This window comes from Falco cherrug, chromosome 15 (assembly GCF_023634085.1).
Source record: "Falco cherrug isolate bFalChe1 chromosome 15, bFalChe1.pri, whole genome shotgun sequence".
Taxonomy (NCBI): domain Eukaryota; kingdom Metazoa; phylum Chordata; class Aves; order Falconiformes; family Falconidae; genus Falco; species Falco cherrug.
In genome coordinates, this window is record NC_073711.1 from 22,888,631 (window position 1) to 22,896,053 (window position 7,423).

Below are 7,423 nucleotides of genomic sequence, written 5' to 3' on the forward strand. Positions count from 1 at the left end.
CCCTCACCCTTTCCACTCCTTGCCCTCACTCTTTTTCTCCTTTCCCCATCCCTCGTGCCTGTGCTGAGTCCCCAGGCACTGTGCTGGTGGTGCTGCATTCCTCTGGCCACCTGTCAGCTGCTGGAAAAAGAGACCACCCCTCACCCTCCCCCCCCAAGTAGGAGACAGAGATAAATTGGAAGTCAGAAAAGATTGGAGGCTGAAAAAAGTAGGAGGACAAGCAAAAGTGAAGGGTTAAAAAAAAGGAGTGGTGCTCAAAACCCAAAGAGATGGCCAAAAAAGTTTGAGGCTGAGAAAACTGTAGGGGGAAATGGAGTCTGAAGCTGGAAGAATCTGACTAAGAGTGGAGGCCAAAGAAGAGAGGGAGGCTGAAAAAGAGTGGGAAACTCAGTAAAGAAGGTAGAGGCCAAAGGAGATTGGAGATAGAGTAAACAAGGAAGGCTGAAAAAGAAATGGAGACCAAAAATGAGGAGGAGACTGGAAAGGAAATGGAGTCAAAAAGAAGATTGGGGGCAAAGTAGAGGCTGAAAAGGAGTGCAAGACAAAAAAACCCAAAACGGTGGGAGGTCAGGAAAAATAGAGGCTGCAAAAGGGTAGGAGACTAAATAAAGTGGGAGGCCAAATGAGAAGTAGAGGCCAAACAAAGTGGAGGCTGAAAAGGGGGAGGGCTGATAAAATTTCAGGGTGAAATGGAGTCTGAGATTGCAAAAGACTGATGAAGAGTGGAGGCCACTGAAGAATGGGAGACTGCGAAGGAGTGGGGGTCTAAAGAAAAAGTGGAAACCATTAAAAAGAGTGAAGGCTAATATAGAGCAGAGGCCAAAAAGCGGCAGAAGACCAAGGCGGGGGGTGGGAGGTGGGAAAATAAAAGAAGGGCAAAGAGTGGGGTGCTGACAAATAGCAGAGCCCCAAGAAAATGTGGAGGTTGACAGGGAGTGGGAGGTGGGTCTCACTGGGACAGGGCTGCCCCCTTGCCTTGCCTTGCCCCCCCTGCCCGGCCGTGGCCCCACCGTGCTGTGTCATGGAGCCGGGCGTGCGCTAGGGGGCAGCCGAGCTCCACGCAAGCGGCCCTGGCAGCCCCTGCCCTGCCTGCCAGCCAGCAGCCCCAGCCCCGAGCGCCCCCAGCCCCGAGCGCCCCCAGCCCCGAGCGCCCCCCAGCCCCGAGCACCCCCAGCCCCGAGCAGCCCTGCGGTCCAGAGAGTGCCTGGCAGCTCCAAGCGCCCCTGGCAGCATCCCCACAGCCCCCAGCATCCCCACAGCCCTGAGCATCCCTCCTGGTCCTGAACACCCTGCAAGCCCCGTGCGTCTCTGCCAGCCCCAAGCTCTCTTCCAGCCCCGAGCAGCCCTGCAGCCTGCAGAACCCCTGGCAGCCCCAAGCACCCTGGCAGCAACCCTGCAACCCTGAGCATCCCCACAGCCCTGAGCGTCTGTGCCAGTCCTGACCATCCTGCCAGCCTCAAGCTCTCTTCCAGCCCTGAGCAGCCCTGCAGCCCAGAGAAGCCCTGGCAGCCCCAGGCCCCCTTGGCAGCATCCCTGCAGCCCCGAGCATCCCCACAGCCCTGAGCATCCCCCAGCTTTCCGCAGGGCTCACAGGTCTCCTGGACCTGGAGGCAGACAGGCTTGGGGCTGTGTGCTAAAGCCCTGCTGAGCAAGCCATGGCAAAGGTGAAATTTGGGGGGATTCGGTACTTCTACTTATGCATGGGGTTTAGAGATCCTTGCACTTGATTTAAATCCAGAACAGGGAGCGTTACTTTGGGGGAAGCAGTTGTGAAGGTTCCCGCTCATGCACTGCCCCGGAGCTCATGCGGTTGTATAGGAAATATGGGAAGTGTTCCCTTTCTCCTCAGTTTCAGGTCAGACGGGGTGGGGAGCTGGGGAGCTGCAGCAGGCCCTGCTGCCAGGAGTTGTTGCTGCCGGTAACATGAAGGAAAAAGAAAAGGACACGGGAAATCCCAGCCATGGTGGTATGATGGGCATGCAGCTCATGCCAGGGGTCCCCACAGCCAGCCCCTCACTAAGTCACCGCCTGTTCCCACAGAGGAGGCTCACAGCTCAGCCCGGGAGCCAGCTCTGCCGCCCAGATCCCATCTAGAGCTGGAAAGTGTTTCCTGAGGTTTAACCTCTACTTCAGCCCATCCTTCACATGGACATGGGCAACCATGTCCTCCTGCGCCAGTGCGAGCCCATCCTCTTCCCACACACTTGCTGCATCCTCTGTCCCTGCTGCCCATGTCCCCAGGCTGCCAGGGCTGGGTCCCTCGCCCCATCACACTGCCCTCCTCGGCATCTCCTTCCCAGGGGTCTACTCATCCACTCGTTCCTGCAGGGAATGAACAGAGGCCAGACCCGCTGGGTGGGCACCCCTTTAGGATGTCTCCTCAGGGCTGTGGCATGCCTCCCCATGCACCTGTTCCCTCTCCAGGGCAGGCAGCACCGCCCCAGTGCCTGCGCCCATCAGCCAGCGTGGGAGGCTGGGTGTCCCCAGCCCACACTGCCACCCACTCTGGGGGCTCAGGGCTCCCGTGGGATCAGGCCCGTGGGCATGCGGCTGTCCGGGCAGTGCATCCTCACTGGCTCGGCATGCAGACCACCGTGGGGCAGGCAGGGTGCGGGGGCTGGGGTGCACAGATGCTGCTCGGGGTGAGCAAAGCAGCTGTGTTTACTTTCCATCTGCTGGAGGGAACAACAGGAGATTTTTTAAAATTATTTATTTCATTTTATTTTTTTGAGGCTTTGTGTATCCTTGACCAGCCAGAAACCATCATGTAAACATCCTGTGGCTTCGCCAGGAGGGGAGAGCAGGGTGACAGAGGAGGTGTCCCGCCTCCCATTCTGCAGGGCTGCCCCTCTTGCACACCTACCCACCACAGGGCCAGGTAGCACAGGAGGGTGCTGATGTTCCCCCCAGCTCGGTGTGGCCCCTGTGGCAGTGAGGCCAGGCTGGTGAGGGGTGCGCAGGTGACCCCATGGGTCCCCAGAAAAGCAGGAGACATCAGGACTGCAGCCTGCTGCTGGTGCCAGCCTGGGGGAAGAGAGAGGGGGATGTCCTGGAGGCAGTGGGCTGGAATGCCCCAGGGAAAGCCACCAACCTGTGTGGTGCGGGCTGTATCCCATGGGCTGCAGAGGCTCAGTGGGAGAGCAGGTGGGAGGCAGAGCAGAGCCCAGCGGGAGGCTCAAAGAGAGACCAGAGCAGCACTTGGGCTTGGGACTGCAGTGAAGCTGTGGGGTTTGCTCCAAGCATCCCACAGGGCTTTCCTTTCCCGTGCTCCAAGCAGGGTCACCGACACTCTCCGCTCTCGTGGCAGGGTCTGCGGCTGCGTTAACCATCTGGGTGCCCCAGGCAGCATCCTTGGGTCCTGTGATCTGAATCGCAATGAGCAGGGACTCCTGCTCAAGCAGTTTCCCCCAGTCCATAGACAGCAGAGGGGTCTCCAGCACTGCGGGGTCTGATGGAGAGTTTGGAGGTCATCAGGAACATACCCCGCCCCCCAAGCCTCACCTCCCAGCTGTCTCCCTCCATCCATTGGGTCCAGCTCTGGAGCGCAGGGCTGCTACCCCCTGCAGCACTCCCAACACCCCACTGCCCTCCCCTCCGTGGCAAAGCTGGCTCCTGCGTGCCTGGTCCCTGTTGCTGCCGGGGTGGGGGACATGGGGGACACAGGGGACACAGGGCAGGCAGCTGCAGCGCTGGTGGCAGACGGCTCCAGAAGAATGCAGTCAATCGCTTCGTAAAGATTTCTGATCCCTCGTGCTGTGCCGTGCAGGAGGCAAAAGGAAGGCCCTTAGCACACACTGCCGCCTCTGCCAAGGCTTAATCAGCAGGTTTGTTCCAAGTTGTGGCCAGCCTGATTAATCCAGGCTGTCTCTGCTGGGATGCTGATTTCAGAGCCTGCTGCTGAGAGCAAATTTCTGGCTATTATGCACAGAAAATTGTTCAGGTTCTGGCTGAATTATCGGTGTCCAGGGAAACAGAGCAATACCTCAGTGGGACTGATGCTAATGGCATGCAGCGGTGGCAGTGCCCCTCTGCGGGTGCCAGAAGGGCTCAGGGGACCTGGGACAAACCCCGAGGCTCAGACACGCACCCGTCATCCTGCCCTGTCTGGGAGAGATGAGACCCACCACTGGCCCAGAGCATCATCATCTCCAGTGAGGTGGAAAGGAAACATCTGACTTTGAAGGAAACATTACCCTCCCGACCCCAGCACTCAGGCCAACTGTTGACTCATTTCACATCATCCCCTCTTTGGCCAAGGAAACTTCGAAGAGTGCAGTCAGGCAATGCTGTAGCCCTGCTGCCTTCGCTCCTCACAGCCCGGAGAGGGGCAGGGGCTTTGCTGAATGCAGTGTCTGCTGCTGAGCCATGCCCTGGCAGCGGGGCTCTCTGGAGCGTGCATCGCACTGCCAGTGCTGGGGGTGATGCCTCAGCCACCGGCAGCAGAGCATCCTCTGTTGGGGCAGGGAGCATCCTTGGTGAGCACCCAGGGGCAGCCCCCCAGCTGGGGGCTGGGATGAGGGCTGTGGGGCCATCCAGCCGCCGGCGGGGCCAGGAGCACAGCACCAGCGCCCGGGTGAGGCGCGGTGGCGGCGACGGCTTTGCTTTGTTTACTCTGCAACTTTGGCTATGGCTGGAGTTTGTTAAGGGGTCAGGCTGATTGGGTTGTTTTCCTGTACTTTACAATTTCCTATGTGGTACTTTAATAGACATTAGGGCGCCTACAGCTACAGAGAGGCACTTTATTTTATTTTAGAAATGGAAGTAAATAAAGAAATAAATGCACCCAGGCATTGCCTCCCCCTCCCTGGCCGCCTTGCTCACTTGCCATCTCTCCGCAGTCCCTCACTGGCTTCCTCTGGCTTGGGGAAACCTCATTTAAACCAACCACACTATATTTTTAATGAGGAGTGTTAATTAGCCCCGGCCCCAGCCCGCTGCGCATGGCTTCCTCAAAGTTGGGCCAGGGTTTTCCAGAGCAGCATGGCAGCTTGGTGGCAGCTCTTTCCTTGGTGCAAACACCAAGATTCTGATCAGCACCAAGCAAGTGGTTTTAAGCTTTTTCCTAGAGGATGCTCCTCTGGGAAGGGTTTTGCTGGGATTGGGTGGAAGAACCCAGGATGGATGTGGAGGACCTGGGCATGATGCTGGCACACCCCCAGGGCATGTAGCGCTCTCCCCTCCCGCCACTGCATGTTTAATCCAGGATGGCTGCAACCCGGCAGGTGCCAGCCCCATGCCTGTGCCCTGTCACAGCCCTTGGTCCTGCTGCCCACTGCTCTGCCCCAAGATGAAGCCATTGCCAGGTCCACAGCTCCAACAGGCAGAAGCGATGCTGCTCTGGTGGATGGACTTGGAAGCCTCACAAAAACCATCACTGCTTCAGTCACACTGGTACAAAACTGCAGCGATGAGCAGGAGGGAGATGGATCCTGAGGAGCTGCACACCCCACATCACATGGCCGGCTGCCACTGCTCAGCTCTGCCGTTTCTGCCCCTGAAGCACAGGCAGGGCTTGAGCACGGGCCGTCGGCAGGCAGGTCCCCCACCGTCACTGGGGTGACGTGCTCCCCATGGCACACCAGGTGCCTGCAGGCTTGGTGGCACCACTGGCATCCTGCTTCAGGCTGCTGGCAGCTGCTGCCCCAGGGACCTGCCGCTGGCACTTGTTTTTGCACAAACAGTGGGACTGGTGTGTTGATAAGGTGCCAGTGGTGCCTTTCTCTGGGCCTTTCCCTGCTCTCCCAGGCCCTGAGGGCAAACATTCCTGGCATATTTGTCATGTTCCACTCAATACAGCATCCTTCAGAAAAGAAAAAAAAATCAAAAGAAAATCCGGTTCTTCCACTGCTCCCTTTAGTGTTCTTTTACGCTTAAGCTTTTTAATTCCAGCACTGAATAACACCCTTTATGGAAAGGCCTGAAAAGCTGCAGCCTTTGCTCAGCCGGTGCAGGGGTAGAGGGTGAGTGCAGCCGACGGCGGGGCTGCTGGGGGGTGCGGGGGGAGCCCCGGCTGTTGCCTCTGTTCCTGGCACCCAGAGGGACCGCGCTGCCACCCAGCCCTGCAGAGGGGAGCGGGGAGCTGGAGGTGTGATGGGGCTGCTGCCCGGCTGCGGCGGGCGGATAACCGTGGGGCTGGCAGGGACATAGGAAGGGTGGCACTGGGTGGCCTTAAACTAGACCTGGGGAGCAGGGACTGATAAACACAAGGGTTTCACATGCACATTTTTGTTGAGGTCAACCCAAAGGTGCCTGGATCCCAAGGCACCCCTGGTGCCCAGGGTGCTGGGCGGGGGCAGCGGCTCTGGTCACCCTGTGGCTGAGCACGTGCCGTCGGTGTGTGGTGGTCTCCGACACAGCTGCACACCACTACCCCTCACCCCCTTGCCTTTTCACTTTTCCATTCCACTGCTCTCCGCGCCTTGCCTGCTGCCCTCCTTTTGTGCCCTTTCTTCCACCAAAGCACTAAATCCCACCATCCTGCATGTTTATAAATGTTTGTTTTCCAGGCTGGGGCTTTGGTAGCAGATAAGCTTCCATCTCAAAGTCCTGCAATAAACCACCCTTTCTGGCCACCCGCTCCCAAGCAGCCCATGCGTGCCGCCCGCTCGCCCTGCCCCGCCACGCGGGCACTCCCCGGTGCTGCCCATGCCACAGCTTGCCGGGGGCCAGGGCTGCCTGCTCCCTTTCAAAGGACACCTGGGTACGGGGGCGAGTGGCGCGCGGCTTCAGAGAGCTCTGTGAGCTTGGGAAAAAGCCTCCGAGGCTCTTCCCCAGCTGTTTGCTTCCCCAAGACTTATGGTTCAGACCACGCCGCTGGCACGCTGCCTCCCCACTGCACTCGATACCACCTCTGCAGCGGACACGCACAAGCCCAGTCACTGCCGGGAGCTGCTGTGGGGCAGGCTGGGCTGGGGACCACGGCTGCCCCTCATGTACGGGGGGCTGGGAGAGGGCAAGGGTGGCGAGGGGGTGGCAGGGGCAGCTGGGAAGCAGTGCGGGCAGAGCCCCGCTCCCCACATGCAGCTGGCCGCGACGCACGGCTGGGGGCCCGGCGATGCTCACTTCTTTCCCACTCCCTCCCCCTTGCCCCCCTGAGGAAAGTGATGTTTTTGGAGAAGAATGAAAGGAAAGCTGGGGAACACTCACTGCGCTAATTCTGTCAGGGAGCCAAGAAATATGAAGCGCCCCTTTGTTTTTTCCGAGCAATTATCCTCCACGATTTGGCTTTTTGTATCTCTGTGTGTGTAAAACTAGTCATTATATCCTCCCTTATCTGCGGGGAGCACGCTGCCTCCTCTCCGTGCTGCCCTGTGCTCCCACCCCTCTCTTCTCACCCGCCTCCCAGCCAGCACCAGCTGTGTTGCACTGGGCACCCGAGCCCAGCTCCCCCCCTCCCTTGCTGTGTATCAGGTCAGAAAGATGC